General features: G+C 31.1%; 2 long non-coding RNA genes across 4 annotated transcripts in view; one reads left to right on the top strand and one right to left on the bottom strand.

The window, feature by feature from the left end:
- LOC146993172 (uncharacterized) overlaps window positions 1–21,511 on the bottom strand; it is an 880,419-nt gene that overhangs the window by 851,108 nt on the left and 7,800 nt on the right. The window lies entirely within an intron of this gene.
- The window catches only part of LOC146993178 (uncharacterized), an 880,479-nt gene that overhangs the window by 375,968 nt on the left and 483,000 nt on the right, over window positions 1–21,511 (top strand). For both annotated transcript variants that reach the window (XR_015038639.1, XR_015038640.1), the window contains one exon: window positions 11,032–11,131. This is a non-coding gene — a long non-coding RNA (uncharacterized LOC146993178). The remainder of the gene's footprint in view (window positions 1–11,031; window positions 11,132–21,511) is intronic.

Genomic DNA, 21,511 nt, shown 5'->3' on the forward strand with positions numbered 1-21,511 from the left:
TTTCTAATAACTGTTTTCTGAAAAAAATGTTAAAATTTTAGTAATACAATATAATTTTAATTAGTCTAGTATTCTGCTTTGGCGACATTTTTTATACGCCAACAGACTGCTTTGAATACGTTTGTTTATATATTCTTTGTATGCGTTTGCTCATGCGGACATGTGCGAAGTAGTAATGTATGTATTTAATACTTGGTAATGTTGATGTAACACTGTGTAAGAACTGCATAAAATTATGTTTTTTTTGGGGGGATATGAATGACTTTATTTTATCCCCTTTTCTTGCATCCAAATATAACAAATTTGTTTACCTTCAATCACGTATTTTCTTTCTTATATCATGTTTCTGGCATTTATTCAAATATTAAGAATTTGTTAAGTATTAAGAAAATAGCAATTATATAGCAGTTAAATTTCAAAACTTTAATAGTTTTAAGTTTCTTTTTAAAAATAATGAACATTATTTAAATTTTACCTTCTAAAATTATTTAAAATAAGTATGACTACATTGTGCAACGTGCATAATATATATATATATATATATTTGCTAGTAAAAGGAAGTCTTAATTTACCACCTTTTTGTTTCATAATTTAATTATTTACCACTCTCTCTCTTCCTTTTAACTTATATCTGCTATATTGACATTCATTTTTAGTTCACTTTATTTAATATCTTTCTCACTTTGATTTGCCTACTCTGTAGTTCTCTGTAATACACCGTATTAAATTTCCTTTTCGTATTAATATTAAATTTCCTTTTTGTACTATTTTCTGTTTTCACTCATTCTTTTTATGTTATCTATTTTTTTATTTTTTATTCTGTCCTAAGTACTAAAAACCTTCTTTTTTATTTATTTATTTTACTTATTTATTTTTTAGTTTGCTGTTAGTATATTATTTATTATTTAGTTTGTTCTCTCCAGTTTTTTTTTTTATTTTATTTAAAATTTTGTAGACGCCGATGGACATATTGCAAAATATTATTCTACAGCATGAAAATTATTTAAATTTTAAAAATTAAAATTTAAAATAAAGTTAAATTTTAAAATAGAGTGTCCAATTTTAGGGAAATTATTAATTTTGGCTGGTGTTTATCGATCTAACCTCTTCTGCAAATTCAACGGCAGCCTCTGCGAAATGACGTCTTTCCAAGTTCGCATTTCGAACTGAGAGAAAAGAGAGGAAAAAATCGCCAGCCATGGCGATAGTACGCCAAAGTCTGGATTCAGTTCCATTTCATGCCCAAACTCCTGCAGCTCATTCCTGTGCCACTTTTTCACCCGGTTTTGAATGGCGATGCTCCGTCTAGTATATAACAGGTCTATGAGCTGTGTAGCGAAGAAAGGGACTCCGCCTCCATTATAAATTTCCAGTGTCTTCCCAAGTTGAGTCATAGTAAAACTTTCATCCAAGATTTCACTGTAGAGATGTCCACTTCCCTTTTAAAACGTTGTAACATCTTTTTTTTTTTTTTTTTTTTTTCCAGTTAAATTGTACTATTATTATTGTCATATTCCAAAGATACATAATACATGACCTGCAATATCTTTCTACATTTCCTCTGTACTATAAATGCATTTCAGTTAATGCATAATTATTAAATACTTTGACAGTAAAAATTGTGGATATTCGAATATTTTTAGGAAATTCTTCACAAGTTTACGATGAAATCATAAACAGGTAGAAACAAATTTTATTGATATGTATCCATAGAGCTTTGAAAATGACTGTGTAATACGAAGTGGAAATTTTAAAATTAAACACATTGGTATGAGGATTTATCTAAATTTAGATACCCACTATAGCAGAATATGACGATTCCCTTCTAAGTTTCAATTTCCCAGAAATGTTTAATAATTTGTAATTAAGCTTATCGACACTAACGTATATTTGAGGATGAGTACTCACACTCTGTGGCGTGGTTTCTAAAAGTAGTACACATAAATACTTGTTTAGGAAACAAGTACAATGTTTCTTCATAATTAGTTAAAATAAAGTTGTATGAAACAAGCTTTGCGCACTTCGTAGAGAAATGCGCAAAACTTCATTTAATGAAAATAGGTTTGTTGTACCCCAGATGGATCAAAAAGCAAAAATCAGTTAGGAAAAGCGGATATATTTTAGGAGCATTAATATTTATGATTACTGTTATCTGTTTTATTTGCATCTTGGAAAGCTATTTATGTCTCAGAAATTAACGACCTCAGATTTCCAGTTTTTACATTGTTTATAAATTAAGTAGTATCAATTTTTTATCTATCTATCATTAATTTATTAATGACAAAAATATAAAAAATAAATATAATGTATGGGAACATATATTAATGGAAGCTATTTATGTCTTAGAAAAGTAATGCTGTGGTGCTGAAATAAAAGATAATAATGTACAAAGGGATTTTATGAGTGAAAATCGCATCATTTACTATTAAAACGTATTAATTAAATTTTTTGACTTGCGAAATTATTGAAATATTGGAATAACGGGGGCGAATTCTTTTCTGAAATATTCCATTTGTTTGTGTGGTGAAGATAGCAATGTAATTCGCGTTCTTTTAAATGTTGAAATGCAACTTAAAACTATTAGAGCAACGCTGCCATTGATATTTTTAATATTTTCGGTAATTAATTTATCAACATTTACGAAGTAGTATCTACTTTTAGTTGAGTTATGCCATTTTTATTGTCATTCTTATATTATTATTGACGGTTTCACGTACTGAGTGCTCTGGAAAGTAAATTAAAAGCAAAAGCAAAGCAAATTGTAAAATTTCCTTTCAAATAATGATTAGAAAGGCGTTCTTGCCCTTAGGCAAATAGTCCTCGAGTGCTTTATTATTATATAATAATTCAATTTCGTTAAAATAACGTATAAGTTATTGCACATTACTGAATTATGCGCTTAAATGTTTCACGTTGTTAAAATGAATTGTAATTTATTATATTTTTTCAAACGAAGGGAAATTAATATATTACTTTCGAAACAAATTTAATGTCTTCAGAGTTATCTTTTACAGATAAGTGTGAATTTTTGGTAGATGGGTAATTTTACAGGTTAAGAAACACAACAGCTCTTTTCTTTTCTAAAGCAAATCTATTAAATCCTCCAGTATTAAAATATGCTTAGTAAGTAAGATATAGTTTACGAGTGCTATGCCTTCAGATTTCATTCTCGATTAGGGATTTTAAAGAATTCCTAACCGGCATTTTATCTGCAATGTGAGAATATTTTGAAAAATTGGATAAATATTGATTTACTCATTATTTCAAGTAAAAATATTTATCCATTCCATTTCCTCTCCCCATAAGTGAAGAAAAAATAAAAAGTACATTTCCTCTGTACTATAAATGCATTTCAGTTAATGCATAATTAATGATAACTATAAATGTACTATAAATGCGTTCAGTTAATGCAGTTAATTCATAATAATGAATTTCGATAAATTTAATGAACAAAAGCAATTTACCTCGACAATTAACTGAAATATTTCGCCGCTTAATGTTTGAACATCTGAATGAAACTTTGTGTTCTTAGCTCGTGTGTCGTAAAACTTCCCCCTTTTCTCGGCTCTTGAATTCATTCCATGGAGGTTCCTTTCTTACCTCCATGATTCATTCAAAGATCCCTAAGCGGAACGGGAAATCTCTCCTTTCCAAATGTGGTGTCATAAATTCTTTGCGTTTCCTGTCCGGCATTTCGACATGTGGGTGGGGCAAAGTCCTTTCATGGCACAACTGCTCAACTTACGTCAATGATTTTGTGTCCTTAAGAAAGGAAAGAAAAGCACATATTCTAGAGTTAGCTGTTAGCAATTGATACTTACGAATGAAATTCCCTCCTCCAGCTTATTAGTGTAAAAAACCGAGGAAAAAAATCGATCCGCCTTTAACTGTAATACCAATCGTACTTCTAAATCCAAACTATTTCTGTCCCTTACCCTGCCTCCTGGTGCGACTGCACAGATTGCAAGTACCGTCATTTATTACATTGTGAGAACTATACAAAAGGGAAAAAAATACAAGATAAAAATATACATAAATAATAATTAATCTTCTTTTTTTGAAACTCCAATTCCAAACTCATCAAGGTTAATGAATTAAAGCTTCTATATATATGTAATAGAATTCGTCTTTTAAGTTTAAACATGTAAATGTAGTTCAACAGGACATTTAAGGGCCCCCTAAGCCTTCGGGCCCCTATGCGACGGCATTCCTTGCATACCCTTATTTACGCCACTGACACCACGTGATTTGCTGCTGTGGAGTATCCGTCGACGGTGCGGCTGTGAGAAAAACGGGCATGGAACTTTGGCGGAACGTGGTTATCACATAACAATTTCAGACGCAAAATGGAATCGTCAAGTTGATGTTAAAAAGTAAAATGCATATCAAAGATTTCTATAGCTATAGTTTCAGCCACCGAATAAATAATAGTTCAAGGTCGAAGGGTTATAATATGAGACTGTACTGTTTGTTATCGTTTTAAAATAAAAAGCGGGAGCTATACATGCATTTCGTTAAAAAAAAAAAAAAAAAAAAAAAAAAAAATCTCTATTTTTAGAAGAATAAAGTGGTCAGAAAGAACGTTTTATATACGGAGATATTTGATTGATGTACTGCAAGCATAAACATTTATTACACATTTTATCAGACAAATAAAAAAAATAATTAATTATATTACAATAATTATTAATTTATAAATACATTTTTCAAAAATCGATCAAAATAAAAACTGAAATTTTCCGGAAAATCTTGTTTGGAGACAATTTGGCGCCCCTCTGCGAGCGGCGCCCGGGGCATCATACACCCCCTTGCCCCCCCGTCGCTACGCCACTGTCTTTACCCTCTTCTATAGGAAATGTATTATATATTTCAAGACCACAAATTCCTATTACATGAAGAAAAGTATTAACTCTTACCTTCTCTTCTTTATTATGTAATTCACTAGCTACTTCATATATTTCAAATGATTGCAGCCATCTCTGCCAATTCCAAGCTAGATTTCCATCAAATTTCATCGGCTCTGGTGGTTTTAAACTTTCCATTTTGAAAGCAAAACACTCCTGACACCATATAAAATTAATCAATTAAAGGGTACACTTTTAGCTTTTAGAAACTATTTATTTACAATCTTAGAATGTATATCACAGAGAACTGCAATACCAGCATAGTTCTATTTTTCAAATCTGTATCCAAAGTGTTGTTAATTACAAGTTACTAAATATTAAATGTTACCATTTACAAATTATTAAATATTACAATTACGAGGAGGAGGCTAAGCATTTTCCTCTCTGTCTGGCCTAATATTTTCCTTGCCTAATGGGGTCTTCTCTTCCCAACAGGTCAGTGTAATTGCACTTCCTGTGTATAAACCAATTTTGTTTCAGTTTTTTCCGAATTTAGATTCTCTCTATGAAGTGCTGTTTCTCTTAAAACCATTGAAAGTTAAATGTTGAACAAAAAAGAAATGTAAATAAAAATTTAATGAGTACTCATAAAGAAAGTTAGTGGGGCCAAATTATCTTCTGTTAAGGCTGCTCAAAATGTGTTTTTATTAGTTGTTTTAAGCATACTTTATTATATTTTTTCCTTAATCTCAACTATTTTGGCATATTGTGAAGTTTTATGAACCTATTTGCGAAGATCTATTTAAAATTGATTCCACAAATAAAAATTCGTTTTGAAATAAAATCAGAGATGTTTTATTATTATTGAAGTAAAATTCTGCAGATTAACTTTCAACTTTGTTTTGCAAAGCACTCTGAAAGTTTCTTTTGGACTTCTTTCCGTTCTCTTGGCAAATGCATGACAGAATTATTTTTTGAGAAAGCTGATGTCTTTTGCTTATAAGAATGATTGATGCAACTGTATGGGTGTCGCTGTAAAAAGCACATGTTTCCCAGTGTCCTGTTTTTTCCTTAATTGGGTCATTCTCCGCTAGATCAGACATTGCTTTTGTGTTATTTAACAATTCCTTCATCTTATCTTCAGTTAAAAGCTCTTCTTCATCATGAGCACTTTTATTCTCAAGGGGTTTTATAAGACCCCAATTCTTCTTTTGTAATTTTCTGATTCATTGTTTGAATTCTCTGTCTTCCATATGTGAAAATTCTTTGGCATCGTTTCCTTTTGAGATTTGTAAGATTTTTCTGACTTCATTTTCAGTCGATGGAAATTGTTTAAAGTAGCAGATAAATTCTTTCCGGTGTTGATGGATGAATGTTGCCCCACGTATGAATGAAATTCTAGCAGTGGACAAATAAAATGGGATCCTTTAAGGTACTGCTATACGCAAAATCACGCTTTACAAGTCTGCCGCAAGTACCTGCCGTATTAAAAATGATAGACTACGAAATATGACTTAAAGAATTGTATGAATTATTTGGAATGCAGATTGGGAGTTTAGTCGTGATAGGTAAACAGTCTATACAGATGACCGGAAATAATAAAAATTTAGATGGGTGTACTATAAAGTATTTTACTCCTGGACCATGGATTAGTCATAAACAGTACTTGTGAAAAACAGATTAAAGTATATGAATTCCCTGTTTATGAAAGGAATTTCTCTATGACAGTATGCAGTCTGTATCATAGCTGGAATAGCGAGGTGTTATGTCTTCAGGGAAACAAAATCTGTTATTCTGTAATTTTTCCTGAAAATGTGTGTTTAAATTTTGTTACCTAGGTAACCTATTTTTAACTCTTTCTATATGAAAATGAAACCAAATACAGACAAAGAAATAAAATTGCATTCCTTCCCTTGGTGCAGTTATTAACAACTTTAACTTAATGGGAGCCAATTTTAAGTTTATAAAATTTTGGCTGGGTGTAATTATATATTGCACTTTGAATATTTCAGTTATAAGTGCATTACACAAAGTATAAAAATGTGTGGTATAATATCTTAAAGAAAAGGTATACTCTTTGTATTATTTACAAAAAAATTCAGCAAGATGAAAATTAAATACAGGGAAATCATATTTTAATGTGAAATTTAACATTGCATTTCTTCTGAGAGTTTTTTTTCTCCCTCTGGTACATGCGATGTTATTGCTAAATCCATGCAGTCGTCCGGATGTTTGTTTGTTCGTTAATTCGGACACCCATAATCCGCAATGATCTATAATCCGGACCTCAAAGCTTAAAACTTTCTGCGCATGCGCCGCGTTGACACATGCGCATAGGCGTTTACGCGTTCGCGTAAGACCTTTTACCACTGCGCATATGTGTGTGCGCAAGCGCAGAATACGTTTTCGCGTGCGCGTTTTATGTATAACGGACGGCATAATCTAAAATTATCTAGTTATCTATTTCAGTTAATGTTGATGATTGCGTTGTTACTTAATCTTCGAATTGGATCCGGATTATTATTTTTTGCAGACTGTAATAGCAATTTTATAAAAGTAAACTTGAACTTTCGATTATGTCAAATAGAATTTCCGATTCTGGAGCTCCCAAAGGATCGTACAAAACGAAACTATGTTTCGATGTTCATCAAACAAAAAGTGGAATTGCTGCAAAAAATGGATAAAGACATGAAGAATGTGACAGAGAGGTTGGTGAAAACGAAAAAATTTCGATTGACAAGTTCTTCGGTATTCTCGGCACAACAATTAACGGGACTTGAACAGCGGAACTTTGTAACTGAACAAGAAATTGTGTCTGTTTATAGAATTAAAGAGAAAGTATTATCACATAAAACGAAGCAACTTAAAACAACTTACATTGAAAGAAATGTTTAATAAAGTAAACAAATAAATATTAAGCTTTTCTTTTTGTAAATTTTGATACCCTTTAAATTATAATGGTTCTTTATTTCATAAATTAAGGTTTAATATTTTTATTTTAAAATTTCTGCATGCCATCTTACGAGATTTAAACTGATGATCTATAATCCAGAAAAATCGATAATCCGGAATCGCCGAAGTCCCGACGAGTCCGGATTAACGACTTTTGACTGTATTGCATTTCTTCTTCATTTTCAGTCGATGGAAATTGTTTAAAGTAGCAGATAAATTCTTTCCGGTGTTGATGGATGAATGTTGCACCACGTATGAATGAAATTCTAGCAGTGGACAAATAAAATGGGATCCTTTAAGGTACTGCTATACGCGAAATCATGCTAAGTCTGCGCTCAGCAAGTACCTGCCGTATTAAAAATGATAGACTACGAAATATGACTTGAAGAATGGTATGAGTTATTTGGAATGCAGATTGGGAGTTTAGTCGTGATAGGTAAACAGTCTATACAGATGACCGGAAATAATAAAAATTTAGATGGGTGTACTATAAAGTATTTTACTCCTGGACCATGGATTAGTCATAAACAGCACTTGTGTAAAAACAGATTAAAGTATATGAATTCCCTGTTTAAGAAAGGAATTTCTCTATGACAGTATGCAGTCTGTATCATAGCTGGAATAGCAAGGTGTTGTGTCTTCAGGGAAACAAAATCTGTTATTCTGTAATTTTTCCTGAAAATGTGTGTTTAAATTTTGTTACCTAGGTAACCTATTTTTAACTCTTTCTATATGAAAATGAAACCAAATACAGACAAAGAAATAAAATTGCATTCCTTCCCTTGGTGCAGTTATTAACAACTTTAACTTAATGGGAGCCAATTTTAAGTTTATAAAATTTTGGCTAGCTGCAATTATATATTGCACTTTTAATATTTCAGTTATAAGTGCATTACACAAAGTATAAAAATGTGTGGTATAATATCTTAAAGAAAAGGTATACTCTTTGTATTATTTACAAAAAAATTCAGCAAGATGAAAATTAAATACAGGGAAATCATATTTTAATGTGAAATTTAACATTGCATTTCTTCTGAGAGTTTTTTTTTTCTCCCTCTGGTACATGCGATGTTACTGCTAAATCCATGCAGTCGTCCGGATGTTTGTTTGTTATTCTGTATCTGAACATTGATTTTAACAAGTTTATTGTTGAAAATCCTCTTTCACATTTTTAAGTAGATCGAAAGCAGGAATTTATCTTTTTAAAAGTTTAACAGTTCATGATTTTTCTGATCTAGGACTATTCAAATGGCTTTTTGTGATATTCTTCATCTTAATTAGGATGAAAACCAGTTATTTCTATTTCTAGATCAGTAGAATTGTTAACATATTTGCAATCTTTTACCATTTTTCTTAAATACTAGTTTTATGTAATGGGTTTGAAGTGAACGTAGTAGTTGGCCTAATTTTAAATACACTCAAAACATCTAATTTAGAAACTAATTTAAGCTCGATGAGATTTTCCAAATGTTTGTTTCCGTTTTCTTATATTTCACGCTTTAGTTCTCCAGATTTTCAAAGTGGCAAAATGTACATTGCATTATGGTAAAAATGTATATCCCTTATATTTGTGTAATATTTTTACAAAATTAATTTTGATTTAAAATGAATTTAAAATAACCTTAAATTCAAAGACTTTAGTTCTCTTCCCTGCTCAAGTTTAAGATATTAGTTATTATGTCTGTAAGAATGACTAAATCGTAGAACGAATTATGGTCAATAATTTCTTGAGTTTCGTTTCTAGATTTTTAAAATTCTACTATTAAACTTTTGTAACAGAAGCTGGGATGGAACCCAGGCAGCCAGACAGAATGTCTCTTCCCTGAGTGAAAATTTCTATCATTTCACTGAAAGTGGCATTATAATATTTCAGAATAAACCCTCGTAACACTAATAAATGTATGTAGATTTTTTTTTAATGTTTATATAATGCGTGTTTGGTTCTTACAACATTTTGAGCTATTATATTACTAATTCTGTATGTGAGCTTAGACAGTTTAATATAGAACATCTGCTTCAAGACTAAAAGTAAAGTATTTGAATTGTGTTTTACCTTTCGTGTGTTTTGAGAGGTACGTTCTAATCTACAATTTATGGAATTTCTCGGTATTGGACATCTCACATAGCTGACAAAATCTCATTCCTATGTTTAGGTTTTATAGTACAATAAGTTGAGCATCCCTACATTAGTATATGACTTTGATTCCTTCGAAAGAAAAAAAGAGTATCTTAGTTTTGTTGAATTTTTGGTCAAAATTTTAGTATATAGGTAATTGCAATAGCTCATTCACGAAATTTTATTTAAATTTTTTGCAACATTTCAAAATGGTATATCATTCAATGGCATTTGATGTGTTTTGGCTTGCTGTATTAAAGCTGGGCTCGAACTTGGGCAGCTAGACAATATGTTCTTTCCCTGAGTGAAATATTGCTATAATTTCATTAAAGTGACGTGGTAATATTACAGGATAATTTCTTGTACATTGCACTAAGCTGTCCTCTCTCATGGATGAGTGTACCTAAGTAAAGAACTTAAAATTAGAAACGGTTCTTGCGTTAAAATTCTGAATGAAATATTTATTTTATGGTTTATGACTTTTCTTTCCAAGATGTTTTTCGAAATCTGTTTGTAGAATGGTGTTTTTGAGCCCTTTTTAAAAAAAGAAAAAATTAAAACAAGTATAGATGTATAGCTCTTTTAATGTCAATATATTGCGAGTTTGATTCTCACTCTTTTTTGATCTGTTATGTCACTAATTCTGTGTGTGAATTAAGATAGTTTTATATAGAACACCTGCTTCAAAGCTAACATTAAAGTTTATTTTGTTTATTTGTCATTTAAAATTACCTGCTTATTGACTTTCGGTGCCGTTTTTGTACCTGCGCTAAAATTATTTACTTTTCTCGAAGATCATTTTCCCTTTTTTTCTGTGTATCTGTAATAACTGTATAATTTTTTTTTCTTTCATTGTTCATGTTGTACCCATACATTAAAAACCTCTTTCGCTTACTGTACTTCTGTCGTATAAGGAAAATCATTTGCTTTTCTATCGACTGCAATCATGATTTTAGTAACAATGTAGCACATTGCTGGAATTTAAAACAAAGAAGGCTACTTTCGAAGTTTTATATATTAAGAAACAATATTAGATATTTCTCTTTGTGTATAGATATTCTTTAATTTCAAAGTAGTTAAAATCTAATGATTCCTTCCCCGATCCTTGGCCTCTTCTAGTGTAATTTGTCATCATTTTTGTGCACTCTTGGATTGCAGAACATATCATGAAAGAAAAAGAATGGAGAAATAGTGCAGAGCAAAAAGACATCTGTGGCTGGTAATTCTTGTTTTTATTAACTTTATTTTCACTAGAAATGCTTAAATGTTATAATTTGTAAGTCCCTTTTCACATGTTGCTTTATATTGGAGTTTTACTACTTATTTATTTTACGTGAACGCTTCACATTATAATTAAGACACAATAACACGCCGAACAAATACCAATTCAGAAGTCAAACAACAAAAATCAGCGTCAATTCACAAAATATTATTTCCTATCTTGTTCATTTGCGGTTTTGCAGCTGAAGATGATGGTTCGGTAAAACCATCGAAACTAGTCCTGTGAAAGTTTTGTGAATTGACGCTGATTTTTGTTGTTTGACTTCTGAATTGCTTCACATTATGTTTTAATGTTTAGGGTAGCGTCTATGCATTAATTTCTTAGGTTTTGAATTCCATATTGAAGTGTCTGAATTGATTCTTTCTTTATATTGTATTGTAATATTCGAAGTGAGGTTGAACTGTTAATCACACTATAATTATCAGAAGTCTGAGATTTGTTAGAGTTCTGTTGCTTCTTAGTGGTTTCAAAATTACTGCTGTAGTGTAATTTTTTCCCAAGTGGCCTCCTTTTGCATTACGAGGAGGAGGCTAATCATTTTCCTCTCTGTCTGGCCTAATATTTTCCTTGTCTAACGGGGTCTTTTCTTCCCAACAGGTCAGTGTAATTACTCTGCCTGTGTATAAACCAATTTTGTTTCAATTTTTTCCGAATTTAGAGTCTGTCTATCAAGTGCTGTTTCTCTTAAAACCATTGAAAGTTAAATGTTGAACAAAAAAGAAATGTAAATAAAAATTTAATGAGTACTCGTAATGAAAGTTAGTGGGGCCAAATTGTCTTCTGTTAAGGCTGCTCAAAATGTGCTTTTTATTAGTTGTTTTAAGCATACTTTATTAAAATTTTCCCTTAATCTGAATTATTTTGGCATATTGGGAAGTTTTATGAACCTATTTGCGAAGATCTATTTAAAATTGATTTCACAAATAAAAATTCGTTTTGAAATCAAATCAGAGATGTTTTATTATTATCGAAGTAAAATTCTGCAGAATAACTTTCCACTTTGTTTTGCAAAGCACACTGAAAGTTTCTTTTGGACTTCTTTCCGTTCTCTTGGCAAATGCATGACAGAAATATTTTTTGAGAAAGCTGATGTCTTTTGCTTATAAGAATGATTGATGCAACTGTATGCGTGCCGCTGTAAAGAGCACATGTTTTTTCTTTAATTGGGTAATTCTTCGCTAGAAGATCAGACATTGCTTTTTGTGTTATTTAACAATTTCTTCATCTTATCTTCAGTTAAAAGCTCTACTTCATAATGAGCGCTTTTATTATCAAGGGGTTTTATAAGACCCCAATTCTTCTTTTGTAATTTTCTGATTCATTGTTTGACTTCTCTGTCTTCCATATGTGAAAATTCTTCGGCATCGATTGCTTTTGAAATTTGTAAGATTTTTCGGACTTCATTTTCAGTCGATGGAAATTGTTTAAAGTAGCAGATAAATTCTTTCCGGTGTTGATGGATGAATGTTGCACCACGTATGAATGAAATTCTAGCAGTGGTCAAATAAAATGGGATCCTTTAAGGTACTGCTATACGCGAAATCATGCTAAGTCTGCGCTCAGCAAGTACCTGCCGTATTAAAAATGATAGACTACGAAATATGACTTGAAGAATGGTATGAGTTATTTGGAATGCAGATTGGGAGTTTAGTCGTGATAGGTAAACAGTCTATACAGATGACCATAAATAATAAAAATTTAGATGGGTGTACTATAAAGTATTTTACTCCTGGACCATGGATTAGTCATAAACAGTACTTGTGTAAAAACAGATTAAAGTATATGAATTCCCTGTTTAAGAAAGGAATTTCTCTACGACAGTATGCAGTCTGTATCATAGCTGGAATAGCGAGGTGTTGTGTCTTCAGGGAAACAAAATCTGTTATTCTGTAATTTTTCCTGAAAATGTGTGTTTAAATTTTGTTACCTAAGTAACCTATTTTTAACTCTTTCTATATGAAAATGAAACCAAATACAGACAAAGAAATAAAATTGCATTCCTTCCCTTGGTGCAGTTATTAACAACTTTAACTTAATGGGAGCCAATTTTAAGTTTATAAAATTTTGGCTGGATGTAATTATATATTGCACTTTGAATATTTCAGTTATAAGTGCATTACACAAAGTATAAAAATGTGTGGTATAATATCTTAAAGAAAAGGTATACTCTTTGTATTATTTACAAAAAAATTCAGCAAGATGAAAATTAAATACAGGGAAATCATATTTTAATGTGAAATTTAACATTGCATTTCTTCTGAGAGTTTTTTTTCTCCCTCTGGTACATGCGATGTTATTGCTAAATCCATGCAGTCGTCCGGATGTTTGTTTGTTCGTTAATTCGGACACCCATAATCCGCAATGATCTATAATCCGGACCTCAAAGCTTAAAACTTTCTGCGCATGCGCCGCGTTGACACATGCGCATAGGCGTTTACGCGTTCGCGTAAGACCTTTTACCACTGCGCATATGTGTGTGCGCAAGCGCAGAATACGTTTTCGCGTGCGCGTTTTATGTATAACGGACGGCATAATCTAAAATTATCTAGTTATCTATTTCAGTTAATGTTGATGATTGCGTTGTTACTTAATCTTCGAATTGGATCCGGATTATTATTTTTTGCAGACTGTAATAGCAATTTTATAAAAGTAAACTTGAACTTTCGATTATGTCAAATAGAATTTCCGATTCTGGAGCTCCCAAAGGATCGTACAAAACGAAACTATGTTTCGATGTTCATCAAACAAAAAGTGGAATTGCTGCAAAAAATGGATAAAGACATGAAGAATGTGACAGAGAGGTTGGTGAAAACGAAAAAATTTCGATTGACAAGTTCTTCGGTATTCTCGGCACAACAATTAACGGGACTTGAACAGCGGAACTTTGTAACTGAACAAGAAATTGTGTCTGTTTATAGAATTAAAGAGAAAGTATTATCACATAAAACGAAGCAACTTAAAACAACTTACATTGAAAGAAATGTTTAATAAAGTAAACAAATAAATATTAAGCTTTTCTTTTTGTAAATTTTGATACCCTTTAAATTATAATGGTTCTTTATTTCATAAATTAAGGTTTAATATTTTTATTTTAAAATTTCTGCATGCCATCTTACGAGATTTAAACTGATGATCTATAATCCAGAAAAATCGATAATCCGGAATCGCCGAAGTCCCGACGAGTCCGGATTAACGACTTTTGACTGTATTGCATTTCTTCTTCATTTTCAGTCGATGGAAATTGTTTAAAGTAGCAGATAAATTCTTTCCGGTGTTGATGGATGAATGTTGCACCACGTATGAATGAAATTCTAGCAGTGGACAAATAAAATGGGATCCTTTAAGGTACTGCTATACGCGAAATCATGCTAAGTCTGCGCTCAGCAAGTACCTGCCGTATTAAAAATGATAGACTACGAAATATGACTTGAAGAATGGTATGAGTTATTTGGAATGCAGATTGGGAGTTTAGTCGTGATAGGTAAACAGTCTATACAGATGACCGGAAATAATAAAAATTTAGATGGGTGTACTATAAAGTATTTTACTCCTGGACCATGGATTAGTCATAAACAGTACTTGTGTAAAAACAGATTAAAGTATATGAATTCCCTGTTTAAGAAAGGAATTTCTCTACGACAGTATGCAGTCTGTATCATAGCTGGAATAGCGAGGTGTTGTGTCTTCAGGGAAACAAAATCTGTTATTCTGTAATTTTTCCTGAAAATGTGTGTTTAAATTTTGTTACCTAGGTAACCTATTTTTAACTCTTTCTATATGAAAATGAAACCAAATACAGACAAAGAAATAAAATTGCATTCCTTCCCTTGGTGCAGTTATTAACAACTTTAACTTAATGGGAGCCAATTTTAAGTTTATAAAATTTTGGCTGGATGTAATTATATATTGCACTTTGAATATTTCAGTTATAAGTGCATTACACAAAGTATAAAAATGTGTGGTATAATATCTTAAAGAAAAGGTATACTCTTTGTATTATTTACAAAAAAATTCAGCAAGATGAAAATTAAATACAGGGAAATCATATTTTAATGTGAAATTTAACATTGCATTTCTTCTGAGAGTTTTTTTTCTCCCTCTGGTACATGCGATGTTATTGCTAAATCCATGCAGTCGTCCGGATGTTTGTTTGTTCGTTAATTCGGACACCCATAATCCGCAATGATCTATAATCCGGACCTCAAAGCTTAAAACTTTCTGCGCATGCGCCGCGTTGACACATGCGCATAGGCGTTTACGCGTTCGCGTAAGACCTTTTACCACTGCGCATATGTGTGTGCGCAAGCGCAGAATACGTTTTCGCGTGCGCGTTTTATGTATAACGGACGGCATAATCTAAAATTATCTAGTTATCTATTTCAGTTAATGTTGATGATTGCGTTGTTACTTAATCTTCGAATTGGATCCGGATTATTATTTTTTGCAGACTGTAATAGCAATTTTATAAAAGTAAACTTGAACTTTCGATTATGTCAAATAGAATTTCCGATTCTGGAGCTCCCAAAGGATCGTACAAAACGAAACTATGTTTCGATGTTCATCAAACAAAAAGTGGAATTGCTGCAAAAAATGGATAAAGACATGAAGAATGTGACAGAGAGGTTGGTGAAAACGAAAAAATTTCGATTGACAAGTTCTTCGGTATTCTCGGCACAACAATTAACGGGACTTGAACAGCGGAACTTTGTAACTGAACAAGAAATTGTGTCTGTTTATAGAATTAAAGAGAAAGTATTATCACATAAAACGAAGCAACTTAAAACAACTTACATTGAAAGAAATGTTTAATAAAGTAAACAAATAAATATTAAGCTTTTCTTTTTGTAAATTTTGATACCCTTTAAATTATAATGGTTCTTTATTTCATAAATTAAGGTTTAATATTTTTATTTTAAAATTTCTGCATGCCATCTTACGAGATTTAAACTGATGATCTATAATCCAGAAAAATCGATAATCCGGAATCGCCGAAGTCCCGACGAGTCCGGATTAACGACTTTTGACTGTATTGCATTTCTTCTTCATTTTCAGTCGATGGAAATTGTTTAAAGTAGCAGATAAATTCTTTCCGGTGTTGATGGATGAATGTTGCACCACGTATGAATGAAATTCTAGCAGTGGACAAATAAAATGGGATCCTTTAAGGTACTGCTATACGCGAAATCATGCTAAGTCTGCGCTCAGCAAGTACCTGCCGTATTAAAAATGATAGACTACGAAATATGACTTGAAGAATGGTATGAGTTATTTGGAATGCAGATTGGGAGTTTAGTCGTGATAGGTAAACAGTCTATACAGATGACCGGAAATAATAAAAATTTAGATGGGTGTACTATAAAGTATTTTACTCCTGGACCATGGATTAGTCATAAACAGTACTTGTGTAAAAACAGATTAAAGTATATAAATTCCCTGTTTAAGAAAGGAATTTCTCTATGACAGTATGCAGTCTGTATCATAGCTGGAATAGCAAGGTGTTGTGTCTTCAGGGAAACAAAATCTGTTATTCTGTAATTTTTCCTGAAAATGTGTGTTTAAATTTTGTTACCTAGGTAACCTATTTTTAACTCTTTCTATATGAAAATGAAACCAAATACAGACAAAGAAATAAAATTGCATTCCTTCCCTTGGTGCAGTTATTAACAACTTTAACTTAATGGGAGCCAATTTTAAGTTTATAAAATTTTGGCTAGCTGCAATTATATATTGCACTTTTAATATTTCAGTTATAAGTGCATTACACAAAGTATAAAAATGTGTGGTATAATATCTTAAAGAAAAGGTATACTCTTTGTATTATTTACAAAAAAATTCAGCAAGATGAAAATTAAATACAGGGAAATTATATTTTAATGTGAAATTTAACATTGCATTTTTCTGAGAGTTTTTTTTTCTCCCTCTGGTACATGCGATTTTATTGCTAAATCCATGCAGTCGTCCGGATGTTTGTTTGTTATTCTGTATCTGAACATTGATTTTAACAAGTTTATTGTTGAAAATCCTCTTTCACATTTTTAAGTAGATCAAAAGCAGGAATTTATCTTTTTAAAAGTTTAACAGTTCATGATTTTTCTGATCTAGGACTATTCAAATGGCTTTTTGTGATATTCTTCATCTTAATTAGGATGAAAACCAATTATTTCTATTTCTAGATCAGTAGAATTGTTAACATATTTGCAATCTTTTACCATTTTTCTTAAATACTAGTCTTATGTAATGGGTTTGAAGTGAACGTAGTAGTTGGCCTAATTTTAAATACACTCAAAACATCTAATTTAGAAACTAATTTAAGCTCGATGAGATTTTCCAAATGTTTGTTTCAGTTTTCTTATATTTCACGCTTTAGTACTCCAGATTTTCAAAGTGGCAAAATGTACATTGCATTATGGTAAAAATGTATATTCCTTATATTAGTGTAATATTTTTACAAAATTAATTCTGATTTAAAATTAATTTAAAATACCCTTAAATTCAAAAACTTTAGTTTAGTTCTCCCCCCCCTTCAAGTTTAAGATTTTAGTTATTATGTCTGTAAGAATGACTAAATCATAGAACCCATTATGGACAATAATTTCTTCATAAGTTTCGTTTCTAGATTTTTAAAATTCTTCTATGAAACTTTTGTAACAGAAGTTGGTATGGAACCCAGGCAGCCAGACAGAATGTCCCTTCCCTGAGTGAAAATTTCTATCATTTCACTGAAAGTGACATTATAATATTTCAGAATAAACCCTCGTAACACTAATAAATGTATGTAGAATTTTTTTTTAATGTTTATATAATGCGTGTTTGGTTCTTACAACATTTTGAGCTATTATATTACTAATTCTGTATGTGAGCTATGACAGTTTAATATAGAACATCTGCTTCAAGACTAAAAGTAAAGTATTTGAATTGTGTTTTACCTTTCGTTTGTTTTGAGAGGTACGTTCTAATCTACGATTTATGGAATTTCTCGGTATTGGACATCTCACATAGCTGACAAAATCTCATTCCTATGTTTAGGTTTTATAGTACAATAAGTTGAGCATCCCTACATTAGTATATGACTTTGATTCCTTCGAAAGGAAAAAAGAGTATCTTAGTTTTGTTGAATTTTTGGTCAAAATTTTAATATATAGGTAATTGCAATAGCTCATTCACGAAATTTTATTTATATTTCTTGCAACATTTCAAAATGGTATATCATTCAATGGCATTTGATGTGTTTTGGCTTGCTGTATTAAAGCTGGGCTCGAACCCGGGCAGCTAGACAATATGTTCTTTCCCTGAGTGAAATATTGCTATAATTTCATTAAAGTGATGTGGTAATATTACAGGATAATTTCTTGAACATTGGACTAAGCTGTCCTCTCTCATGGATGAGTGTACCTAAGTAAAGAACTTAAAATTAGAAACGGTTCTTGCGTTAAAATTCTGAATGAAATATTTATTTTATGGTTTATGACTTTTCTTTCCAAGATGTTTTTCGAAATCTGTTTTTAGAATGGTGTTTTTGATGAAATAGTTTTCTGGTTGCAGTTTTCTACTTTCGACTATGCGTAATGTATGCTTTACGCATGCGCGCGTTGAAAGAAATGTTTAATAAAGTAAACAAATAAATATTAAGATTTTTTTTTTTTTGTAAATTTTGATACCCTTTAGATCATAATTGCTCTTTATTTCATAAATTACGGTTTCATATTTTTCATTTTATAATTTCTGCATGCCATCTTACCAGATTTAAACTGATGATCTATAATCCGTAAAAATCGATAATTCGGAATCGCCGAAGTCCCGACGAGTCCGGATTAAAGACTTTTGACTGTATAATGCGTGTTTAATTCTTACAATATTTTGAGCTTTTATATCACTAATTCTGTATGTGAATTAAGACAGTTTAATATAGAACACCTGCTTCCAGGCTAAAAGTAAAGTATTTGAATTATGTTTTACCTGTCGTCTGTTTTCAGACGCAGGTTCTATTCTACAATATATAGAATTTCTAGGTATTGGACATCTCAGAACAATAAGTTGAGCATCCCTATGTTAGTATATGACTTTTGTTCATTGGAAAGAAAAGGGAGTATCTTTGTTTTCTTGAATTTTTGGTCAAAGTTTTAGTATGTAGTTAATTGCAATAGCTCTTCCACAAAATTGCATTTAAAATTTTTGCAACATTTTAAAATGCTGTATCATTCAATTGTATTTGATGTGTTTTGGCTTTCTGTATTAAAGCTGGGCTGAAACCGGGGCAGCTAGACAACATGTTCTTTCCCTGAGTAAAAATTAATTCTGTTAAAAATACATTTATGTCATTAAATGAAGAGGTTAGATGAAATATTCAAATCGTCTAGCTTCTACATTTAGTTTGACAGTAAAAAGTCTGAAAATAATATTAATTCTTTGGTGAAAAATATCTTTATTTATACCAAGTGTTGCAAATCAATCTTAAGTTATTTTTCAGAATAATATATAAAAACTGTTACCCTCTAGCTACATTCCTGAAAGTAAGCATTAAGTATTTAACAAATAGTTTTGATCATATTTTATGCATCATGCAGACTATATTTCCAGCTCTTTCATTAAAGTGCAATTTATTTTCAGTGTATGAACATGAAATATCTTCTAAAATACTGTACAAGCCCAGTCACTCATTCGAAATTTAATTCAGTTTTCATATAAGAATTAAAATTTGCCAGACAGTTGCTTTCTTAACAGTTGTAATTTAACACTTTTGACTTTAATGTTTCAGAAATTTGCTAAATCGAGTTTATCTTTGTGTGACCTTGCATCAAAGGCACCGATAATAAGTTTGTTTTGGCATTCACTGGTTAAATTTTTAAAGAAAACTTATTGATGTAAAAGAAGGAACAAATTATACTTATCTTGGTAGTATGTCTTATGATATTGTCTTAAGTTATCGCGTCTTATGGTTATTTATGGTGTCTCATGATATTGCAGTAACTTAAAGTGCATTTCATAGAACTTGTTGTTTCTTAAGTTGCATAACCTATTTTCATAGCTTCTTGTGATCTTTATGTTTTACTGTTCCATGTTATCAAATATATATAAAAGGTAAATTTCTAATTAAATATTCTTCCATTCACAGCACAGTGATATAATGTGTGTTCGAATTTATTCTACAGTTATGATCATTATTCCTTATAGAGTTTTATATATTTATTATATGTATTTAATTTATATCATTATGTATTATATAATTTTGCTTTTAGAATACAGTAAGACACCGCTTAACGCTGTTTCGGTTTAGCGCTCTTTTATTTCAACCCGGGGATTCCACGAAATCGCTCGCAGCATACGGGGATTCCACGAAATATTATGCAGCGATAGGTTTCAAATACATATCCGAAAGAGTGTACTTGTATTTCTTGTTTGGTGCGGTATTGTACAGACATATTTTGAAGGGGTAAATGTGGAAGATGTCGAAGAAATAATTCAAGAAGCAGCGGCTAGTCTTTCTAATGATGAGCTCAAGGAATTAACTGAACAAGAAGAAAACAAAAATGTTGACAGCAGTGATTCAGAAGAAGAGCAAAATGAACTTTCGATGGCGTTTGTCTACCATAACTGAAATAATGGATCAATTCATTGAAAATGATCCGAATTTTGACAGGAGCTCAAAAGTAAGGCATGGTGTTAGAGATGCTCTATCCGTTTATGAAGAACTTTTAAGAGAACAACGCAAAAGAAAAAGGCAAAACACATTAGATGCTTTTGTCACAAAAAGGCAGAACACTGAAAACGCGGAAGGCTAACTAAATATGACTGACTTAGAATTTTATTTGTTTTTTTTTAAGAATATTCGTTTTGTTATTTATATTTTGTTTTTATTTTTGCAAGAAATATTAATGTGGTATTAATTTGGGCTTTAAGAAATAAATGTTTAGTTTTATTTTTATTAAAAAAACATACTTTTTAAATTTAATACCTAACCAATTTCCTAGCCATCTTCCCCTAACCCCAATATTTACATGTAAAGATAGCCTCGTTTAGCGCTGTTTCGCATTACGCTCTATTTTGATGGAACGTATCCCCTGCATTAAGCGGGGTCTTACTGTATATCACAATATATAATTTGAATTGCTTATAGAACTATTATGTTTTTCATATGTTAATGAGATCTGTGTGTCTTTTAGGTTAATTATTTTCATAAAGGAATTAAAATAAAATCATACCGTTTTAATGCAATTCACATTTTACTATAAAAAAAAAAAGAATTTTTTAAAGTCACATTTGATAACAATATAAAAAATGTTGACAGAAACTTTAAAATTATTCCTATTTTTATTGGCA

This window comes from Stegodyphus dumicola, chromosome X1, assembly GCF_044657685.1.
Source record: "Stegodyphus dumicola isolate Sdum_Otavi_A_Nest chromosome X1, ASM4465768v1".
In the NCBI taxonomy this organism is placed as follows: domain Eukaryota; kingdom Metazoa; phylum Arthropoda; class Arachnida; order Araneae; family Eresidae; genus Stegodyphus; species Stegodyphus dumicola.